Source organism: Octodon degus, unplaced genomic scaffold (genome assembly GCF_000260255.1).
Source record: "Octodon degus isolate 3935 unplaced genomic scaffold, OctDeg1.0 scaffold00019, whole genome shotgun sequence".
Taxonomy (NCBI): Eukaryota; Metazoa; Chordata; class Mammalia; order Rodentia; family Octodontidae; genus Octodon; species Octodon degus.
Genome location: NW_004524595.1, coordinates 11,306,697 through 11,316,337, shown reverse-complemented (window position 1 = coordinate 11,316,337; position 9,641 = coordinate 11,306,697). Strand labels below are relative to the sequence as shown.

Sequence of the window (9,641 nt, the reverse complement as noted above, 5' to 3'; positions counted from 1 at the left end):
TTCATTTTTTGTGTGTCAGGAATTGAATTCAAGACCTCGCACTTGCCAGGCAGGTGCAGTGCCACTGAGCTACATTCCCAGCCCTTCTTTTGGATGTTTCTAAGAATGCCTTTGTTCTCTTTATGTGTTTAAGAAAGAGTGTCCCTTTAATAAACAGAGTGGTCATCATCCCCTCCTGAGGGATGAATCTTCTTACACTGTGTGACGTGAGTCACTGGAGATCAACCCCAGTATTAATAACTGGGAAATACATGTGGATATTATACACTGGTATAAATTTCCCTCATAGGACTGCTTTCATTGTGTCCCATAAGTTTTGATATGTTTTACTGGTATTATTGTTTCATTGTAGATACTGTTTGATTTATTATTTAATTGCATCAGTGAGCCAGTGGTTGGTCATGAGGGTGTCATTTAATTTCCATGTGTTTATGAAGTTCTTGTATTTCTTCTGGCATTCATTTCCAATGTCACTGCACTATTGTATCATAATATGAATGGGATGATTTTTTTTAAATTTTTACTTTTTTCAGGTGGCAAAACCAGGCTTTATTTGGGAAAAGACAATTGAATTGGGTTTTGGTGGAGAAAACTCAATGGCATGGGCAAGAAAGGATACCCCAGGCAGTAATGCCCCCACCTCTCCAAGGGTAGGACTAAGCTGAGCCTCAGGTGGGTCTCTTGCTCCCAGTGTTCCCTTGTACAGCTGTCTCCCCATGGGCTCTGGAGCAGCCATAGGAGAGGTGTGGGCTAGGAGAGGTTGCTATGACACATTCACTTGGCAGGACATCAGAGGTCTTAGACACCAGCTTCCCATCTCAGGTCTCGATCTTCTTCACAACCACAGCAGACTTGGTGCGGGTAAAGCCAGGGCTTGTGAGGCCCCTGTAGGATGAACTCCATATTTCTGAATAGCCACTGGCGGTCTTTGTGTGAATGCTCAAGTTCTGCATCCCAGCCTCCAACCTGTTCTCCTTGCCCTCTAGCAGGTTCTAGCAAGTGGTGGTCTCGATGTTCAGGGCCAGCTTAACATTCATGAACTCCTGGTACTTGCAAAGCTTCCAGGCATGTCCTGCTTGGCCTTCTGCAGGGTGGCCTCCAACTGGGCCAGCTTGGCGTTGGCACCCTTAATGGCCATCTCCCCATGCTGTTCAGCATCCAGGGACGCTTTCTGGCCTTTGAGGGCCTCAATCTCTGCCTGCAGGCAGCTGATGCTGCGGTTCATCTCAGAGATCTCAGACTTTGTGCAGCAGAGGTCATCCCTGTGCTTCCCATCCAGACTCTTGATCTGGTACATGATCTGGTACAAGTCTTCATACTTGATCTGGTACATGCTCTTGGCCTCAGCCTGGCTGCAGTTGGCAATCTCCTTGTACTGCGCCTTGACCTCGGTGATGATGCCGTCCAGGTCCAGGGAACAGCTGCTGTTCATGGACAGCACCACGGATGTGTCTGAGATCTGAGACTGCCGTTCACTTATCTCCTCTTTATATAGTTTCTTGAGGAAGTTGATTTTTGTCAGTCAGCCCTTCTAGGTGTGACTCGAGTTCCACCTTGTTCATGTAAGCTTCATGCACATTCTTCTTGATGAGGATGAATTCATTCTCCACTCATTCTTGTTGATCTCATCTACATATTTATTCTTGAAGCCCTCCGCCAGCCCCTGCATGTTGCCAAGCTCCACCTCCAGCTTCAGTTTCTCCTGACCCAGTGTGTTCAGCTGCTGCCCGAGATTGTTGATGTAGTTTTCAAACATGTTATTCATGGATGTCTTCTGCTGCTGCAGGAGGCTCCACTTGGTCTCCAGCATCTTATTCTGCTGCTCCAGAAACTGAACCTTGTCGATGAAGAAGGCAAACTTGTTGCTGAAGTTCTTGATCTGCTCCTTCTCCTGAATACGCACAGCCTGAATGATGGGGTCCACCTCCAGGTTCAGGGGGTTCAACAGATTCTGGTTCACCTGGATGGCCGTGATGCTCCCCACACCACCCCCCACACCACCAGCCCCACCATAGCCACTCAGCCCCAGGATGCCCTGGAAGCTGCTGCTGCTGCTGCTGCTGCTGCCCATTCAGGAAAAGCTGGAGGACTGATGCAGAAAGCAGGCCTGCTGGTATAGGAGAGGCTGCTGAAGGCCCAGGGCTGGAGGTGGACACCTTGTAGGACTTCTGGCTCACCCTTATGGACATGGTTGAGGCTGGAGTGGAGGCAGGCGAATTGAAGATGGAGACTCGGGAAGGAGCCTGGCAGCCACTTCTGGACAGTGGCTGCATGGGATAATTTTAATTCCTTTGCATTTACTTAAACATATTTTGTGAGCTAGTATGTAATCCATTTTAGAAAACATCCCATTTGCTGCTGAGAGGAATGTGTATTCTGATGTGGGATGTAGCATTCTATATACATATATTAAGTGCATATGTTCAAAAGTTTGATTAAGTTATAATATTTATTTGTTGATCTTTTCCTAGTTAATCTATCTCTGGCAATGGGGTATTTCAGCCCCCAATTACAATTGTACTAGTGTTTATTTGATTTTTCATGTATTTTTAATATTAACACGCACTGATATTTGGTGTATATATACTTATGATTGTTATCTCTTTCTCTTGGATTATTCCCACTGTAAGAATATAGTGAACTTTGTCTCTTTTAATGAGTCTTGGCTTGAAATCTACCTTGTTTGCAGACAGAATAGCTGTGTCTGATTTTTTCCATATTCATATCACATGAATATTACATCCCACCCTTTAGGGTTTTTTCCCCATTTATGACTTTCTTTTTCAGTTACATGTTTCTTGTATGCAGCATCTTATTGATTTTGCTTCTTGATCCATTTTGCCAGTCTGTTTCTTCTGATTGATCTACTGAGGCCATTAGCTTTGAAAGGTATAGCTGATATGTATTGACTTATCCTAGTGATTTTATCATCCTGTTATTGGTTCTTTTTTATCCTTTGTTTAATTTCTCACCTTGCTATGTGTATTAATTCTGTTAGAGTTCCAGGTGTTGTGATGCTTGTTATCTCTGTCTAGAATAACCTTCAGAGTATTCTCCAATGCTTGTTTGGTATCCATGAATTTCTTTACATGTTCTTTGAATGGAATTATCCTATTTCTCTAGCAATTTAAAAAAAATTTTAAAAAATCTTTTATTTATCTATTTGGTGCCGGATCTCACTACACAGTATAGATTCTTAGTGATCCTCTTGTCTCAGCCTCACCAGTTGTAGAATTACAGGTGTGCACTACCACACCCAGTTCCAGTGGCTGGCACAATGCACCTGGGGTTCTAGGGATGGAATGCACGTGGTAGCAGGGATCGAACCCAGGTCCCTGTGCTTGCCAGGCAAGTGCAGAGAGTGCTGAGCTATCTCCCCTCCCACTCTAGCAATTTTGAAAGATAGTTCTGTGGGTTACATCAGCCTGGGTTGGAGATTGTTTTGTGTTAGGAGATGAAATACTTCACTCCTAGTTCTCTTTAACTTGATGGTTTGTGTTAAACAGTTGTCTGTGATTCTAATAGGCTCTTTTCATTGGTGACTTGTTCCTTTTCTCTAACATATTTTAATATTCTCTTCTTGTGTTGTATTTCTGGAATCTGAACTATTACATGCCTTAGTGTAGTTTTAACCATAACTAGTTTTAACCATAACTATTTGGTGTTCTATATGCTTCAATTACTGTATGTCAAATTCTTTTTCCTTGTTTCTTGTTTTTCCTTGTTTTCTGCCATGACTGCTGTGAACAGGCTTTTTATATCACTTGCACTATCTCCTGCTTTTTCATTAACTCTCACCAATCTTAGGTTATTTTGCTTTCTATCATGCAGCAGCTGCCAGACTGATTTTTTGTGATCACTTGCTATTTTAAAGACATCTTTCTTACCATGATTGCTCATTGCAATCCTGTCTTCTGTATCTTGGATATTGTCCTCACAGCGACTCATTCTGCTGCACATACTCACAAAGGAATTTTTAATCTCCTAGATATCCACTTGAGTCCGTTTCATGGATTTCATTCCTTTATTATGTTGGGCATTAATGGTTTCTGTAATTTTCCTAAGCTCTTCTATTTTTATCTGTATCTGTACTACAGTCACTAAACATGTCTTTCATTCTGGTCACCATGTCTGTAGTTATCTGAGAAATTATTTCTTATTTGATTTTTTACTATAGCCACATTCATCTACTTTGTTACTTCTTCAGAGTCTAGGTTGTTGCCTTTTGGATTGTTCTACATTATTGACCTTAGGTTTTTCTCTGTTGAGCTGGAGTTTTTGTGTTTCATATTATTTAAATGCCTTCTCATTTTCTTTTCTTATTTTAATTTCTGAGGTGATGCTGGTAAATTGCCCATGTTGGTTTACTTTGTTGCTAGCATTTAGAATTCTTAGGAAATGACTTCTTCTCAGAGGTATATCTAGTGGGCTTTGAGTCTTTTGCAAGAACCTACTTCTTCAGGTAGTTGGGAATGAGAAATGGCTACCTACCTGACCCAGATCCTGGTACTTTGGTACTGACCTATAGTATTTTTCATGATTTTTATGCAATCTCAGTCTTGGTATACCAGGAAAACCAATTGATAAGAATAGTTATGTCACCTTTGTTGAGGTAATACTTTCAACACTAACAATAGCAGCAAACACAACCTGGAAAATGACAAACTGAGCTAACTGTTAATTTGCCACAATTAGCTGTAAAGACTAGCTTTGTGATTATACTGTATAACAAAGTCTAAAATGAACCACAAAATTCTACTCAGTAAGTAAATCCCTCAATCTGTTGATTTTCCTCTCAGAGGGGAAAATTTGAAAGGATCTAAGAGGAAATAGAGAAATAGAAGAAGAGGAAGAGGTTAGAAGCAAGGCTGGCGAATAAAGAATGATCATACAAACTTTGGGAAACTGGTGAAGATCACAGAGTGAAGAAAGTCATGAAACAAATAAAGATAAGAACAGAACAGACAGAACAACCACACCAAAAAACCATAAACCTTATTACATTCATGCAAAAACAAGAATAAACAATCACATGAAAGAAAAACAACACAAGGAGAGGAAAAAAAGCAAGACAATAAGGGAAAAAAGTTCACTTCAAGGTATGTCTCTATAATCACTGATAGACAATGTGAGTAGACAGAATCCAGATCCAAGTTGATTAATCCCAGTAAACCATTTGTAGTTTTATGGCGGGTTATTGCATAATCTCATCAGGACTGTATTCTTAGTTCCACTGAAGTTCAGAGTGATTTTGGGCTGTGAGGCTGGAAGCAGATTTGTTCAGGTTGTAACAGCCCCTGTGCCTCCTGATGACTTGAACTCAGCTCCCTGCCCATATGAACTTGGCTCTCTGACCTCCTGTCCACTTGACAGTGCCAGCCTGACCCTGTCATTGGGTGTCATTAAATGGAGCTGGTCCACAGCTATTCTAATTTCTGAGCTCATTTGGCCCTACTCCAAGAAGGTTACTGGCCAATCACCCTCTCCTAAGGAATATCTGAATCCGAATAACTCACTAGCACCTGCAGTTCACTGTGTCCACAGCCAGTTGCATTGGTACGTCTCTCCTTGGAGACCTCTGGTCACCAGCAGTTACCGTGTGCCTGCAGGTTAAGACAAGTTAGACCACATGGATATGTCCTAGAAATCTCAAGACCCATGAAGGAGGTAGCAGGTGACAGTGAGTCTGGGCTCAGGGAGAATGCCACCTTCGACCTCCTTCTTTGTTGAAGTCTTTCTGTTTGCTCTGCCCATGGGCTTCATTACTTCAGAACCTTCATGAGTCTTGAGATCTACTTTCCTTCTTTCTTTTCTCACTTTCCTATATCAAGTGGCTGGACACCAAATCTGAGAGAAGCTCTTTTTCTGATTCTTACCACTCCACTATCCTTCTGGAGGTCCTCCTATAGTGGCTTTCAAAGTATTCATTTCTATTATATTGACTAGAGTAACTTGTAAAAGACTAACATTATTTCTTCTATACTTATTTGGTATACTTCATCAGTGAAACCATTTGTGCTTACAATTTTCTTTTTTTGGTATTTATTCTATTTTCTTAAAACTTTTTATTCATTTTAATGAGAAAATACAATAGCACTGAAACAGTTTCGAAACAGGTTAGTAGGACAGTTACAATAATTAATAAATTCTATATTATTGTCTTTGTAGTGGTTATTCAGAGGACAAGATGAAGACATGATGTCTAAACAATATTTGTACAAACCTTTTTCATTGAACTAAGAGAAAGTAGCTGTATATCTATCCTATTTTGTATATACATATATATTTTTTCACTACAAAATGGTCCTTTATTTATATCCCCCTGTGTTGTTTGAACTGTACATTGTTCAAAGATCTCTGAGTGTTACAAGAAATATACCTTGAAAAACTATTTGCATCTTTTGACTAGCTGTCTCATATTAGATTGGCAAGTATATTTTATCATAAATACTTGAAAAACAAGTAAAAGAGAAGCCAGATATTTAAGTTTAAAAGTTTGTCAATTATAAATAATTTTACTCTGGACATCATCAATGAGATTAAGGTTTTTTTTTTGTATTTTTGAAGACCTGTACATTTGGGAGATATGAATATGTTTAATATAGCATTAAGCCAGTAATGATAGATATTGTAAGCCAGATTGGAAGTGACTGAGAGGTCTGTGCTTACAATTTTCTATATGTAAATATTTTAAATTACTAATTAAACTCTGTGCTTATTATCAAGTCTATTTTGTTTCCAGTTTTCTTTCTCCTAGGTGAACTATGGTAAAGTGTAACTTTCGAGGATTTATCTGTGCTTCAACTTATCTAATTGCACTTGTTGGAATAAAGTTAAGCTAATATACCCTTATAATCCTTTTAATTACCATTGAAAATGCAATGAATCCCGATTTTTATTATTATTTTGGTAATTTGTTACTTTTGATACATTAGTTATTCTTGACTAGACTTTGAGAATTCTTTCTATCATCATAAAAGAATAAACTATTGGTTTCATTAGGCTTTTTTAATTGTATTCCTCTTTTCTTTAATATTGACTTTATTTATTCAGTGTAATTTATGTTGAGTTTGTGCTTCTTTTTAACATTTATTAAGATAAAAACTTAGATCATTGATTTGTGAACTTTTTGTTACACAGGCATGGACACATTTTAACTAGTTTATAAGTTTTATATATTATCTTTTCATAATTTCAATTGTTCAAAATGTTTCATGGGTTCTCTTTTAATAGATCATACAAAGTGCATTGCTTAATCTCCAAATACTGGGGTTGTCTTAGATTTGCTGTGGTATTGTTTCCAGGTTATTTTTCAGTGGTCAGAGAACATGCCCTGTATAGTTTCAATAATTATGAATTGGTTTATGTCTCAGAAATTGGTCTTCTATGGATAGTACTAAGTGTTTCCTGGAAAAAATATATCCATTCTGCTTCAAACTTTGGTTTAAGTGTTTTATTGATATTGTATCAGGCATAGTGTCTGAGGGGTTATTCAAGTCCTCTGTGTCCTTCCTGGATTGCTTTCTAAGGGACTTCAACTTTTGAGCGTTTACATTTTCAAATATTATTTCCTAATTCTCCTTTCAGTTCTATCATTTGTTTGCCTCACATATCTTGTGACTTTCTTATCAGGAATATGTTTGTTAATAACTTTTGTATTTTTCTGTCATGCTGATATTTTCATCTTCATGGACTGTATCTATTTGACACCAATACTACTTCCTGTCTTAAAATTTGTTTTGTGTGAAGTTAATACAGTCATCAACTCTTATGATTACTACTTGCATAATATGCATTTTACTTTCTATCAGTATTGCTTTAAAATATTTGTGGCTATGAATCGAATGTATTCCTCTTGTACACAGCATTTGGTGGGTTTTGTATATTTAGCTTGGCTTAATGTTAGGGCCCTGGCATAGGAGCATCTCTTGCTCAGAGTTATAACAACAGAATAAAACACAGAAAAAATATATATTTCAGTTACAAGGGGCACCTGCATGATCAAAGCCCAATAACAGGCTAGGACTATGAAGCTTGGAATCTTTGGCTATTATTAGGTGTACAGCTTGATTGGGGGATTTGCGAGTGGGCTGCAGGAAGTGGTGGAGGAAATAGCTGATACACTCTAGGTTTAAGAATTGAAAAATAAGGCATTTTTTAAAAAGCACAAAGGAAAAGATTGTGGTTAACTAGTAATCTGATTGTTTTTTAACTGTGACTCCTAAAGTAGACAGAATTTGCTTGAGTCAAACTCCTCAGCTTGCCTTACTTGGAGGTACAGACTGTTAGCTAGCCTCTGCTCTGGCTGTTGGGTTAAAGATGAATCAGCCCTTCAGCCAGCTGGGGATCTCACAACAATTCATGTGGGCCTAAAACAAACTCTTAATTTATTTTTGTGCAAATTTATTAATATTATTGCCTGATCTATTGTTATGATTAATAATAGTTGCCACATCAGACTGGTACTCAGGTCTAGAATGAACCTGTGTATAACTTTCAGTGTTAATGTAGTTATTCTTGTGCTTGACTTTGCCTCTATTTAAAAAGAGGTAAAATATTTCTATTTACCTGAAGAAGTAAATATTTCTTTACTCTTTGTCTTATGTTATAGCCTTGTCCCTCCTTTAATGTCTTCATTAAGTAATCCTTTACACCTATCATTTCAAATTTCATGATTTTTTTCCTATTTAGTTTCAATTTTTTAGCAGCAATAGTTTTCAGGATCCCATTATGCCTTAATGTATTCCCATTTTATAAAAATAGTTTTAACTAGAATGTAGCGAAATGTCAAATATCTGGTCTATCATTTCTCAGCCTTTTGTCTAAGATCAAGTGTATCTATCTGGTCTATTTTCATTCTCCTTCCATTTTGGACCAACATAGATTGAGCATCCCTAATCCAACATCTGATTATTAAAAATACTCCAAAATTCCCAACCTTGAGAGCACTGACATGACACCACAGATGAAATCTTTTATACTATAAAACTATTTTCATAGCCCAAGTTACTAGACACATATTTATCTTCAATTTATTGAACTATTATGGATAATTACCTTAAATATGTGGTGATAAAGTATGTAATGGTTGATACATTGTGTCAATTTGAGAAATTTTGAATCTTAGCTAAGTAACTTACCAGTTCTAGATCTTAGGGTCTAGACGACATGGTGGTCAGGGCAGCTGTTTATGCTCCAGAATATTGTCATGGTTGACACATTGAGAAGTTAATTAAGTAACTCAGCAGGTGGCCAGGGTCCTCACTGTAAATATGCTTAGCCTGTGCAAGAGGAGGGCACGGGCACGGGGTGGATGTAAAGGACCGACTCTAGGGCGGGTAGCCTGCATGCAGTATAAGGGAAGAAAAGAGGTGTGCTCTTCTTCCTTTTGCTCTTGTTGCTTTTGCTATATTCTCTCACCATGAGTAGTTGCTCCTCTGCCATGTGCCACCCTGACTTTGAGCTAGCTGATTATGGAATGAAACCTCCACAAAACATGAGATAAATAAACTTTTCCTTCCTTAATTTTGGGCATCAGCTAATTTTGTCCCAGCAACAAGAAAAAAATAACTCAGACATGAGTTAAATGAGTTAAATGTGAAATATAAATTACTTTCTTGAGATGTAGGCCCTCTCTCTGA

General features: G+C 38.2%; 1 pseudogene; it reads right to left on the bottom strand.

The window, feature by feature from the left end:
- Window positions 1-668: 668 nt before the first annotated feature.
- On the bottom strand, window positions 669-2,071 carry LOC101581228 (annotated as a pseudogene).
- Window positions 2,072-9,641: the final 7,570 nt, after the last annotated feature.